This window comes from Nannospalax galili, unplaced genomic scaffold, assembly GCF_000622305.1.
Source record: "Nannospalax galili isolate Female #2095 unplaced genomic scaffold, S.galili_v1.0 scaffold654, whole genome shotgun sequence".
In the NCBI taxonomy this organism is placed as follows: domain Eukaryota; kingdom Metazoa; phylum Chordata; class Mammalia; order Rodentia; family Spalacidae; genus Nannospalax; species Nannospalax galili.
Window position 1 is genome coordinate 1,661,975 of NW_008335971.1, and position 437 is coordinate 1,662,411.

Here is a 437-nt window from a genome sequence, read left to right on the forward strand (position 1 = left end):
TGTGGAGAAAGAGGAATGCTCATTCACTGCTGGTGGGATTGTAAACTCATGCAACCTCTATTGAAAGCAGTGTGGAGAAGTCTTAAAAAAACTACAAATGAACTTACTATTTGACCCAGTTATACCACTCCTTGGCAGACATACACCCAAAGAACTTATCCTATTGCAGAGATACTTGTACATCCATGTTTGTTGCTGCTCTTTTCACAGTAGCTAAGAAATGGAAGCAACATAAGTGTCCCTCAATTGATGAGTGGATAATGAAAACGTGGTTCATTTTTATGATGGAGTTTTACTCAGCAGTGAAGAAAGATGGAATCATGAAATTTCCAGGTAAATGGATGGAACTAGAAAATGTTATACTAAGTGAAGTAACACAGACTCAGAAAAACAAATGATGTATGTTCTCCCTCATATGTGGATTCTAGCACCAAATT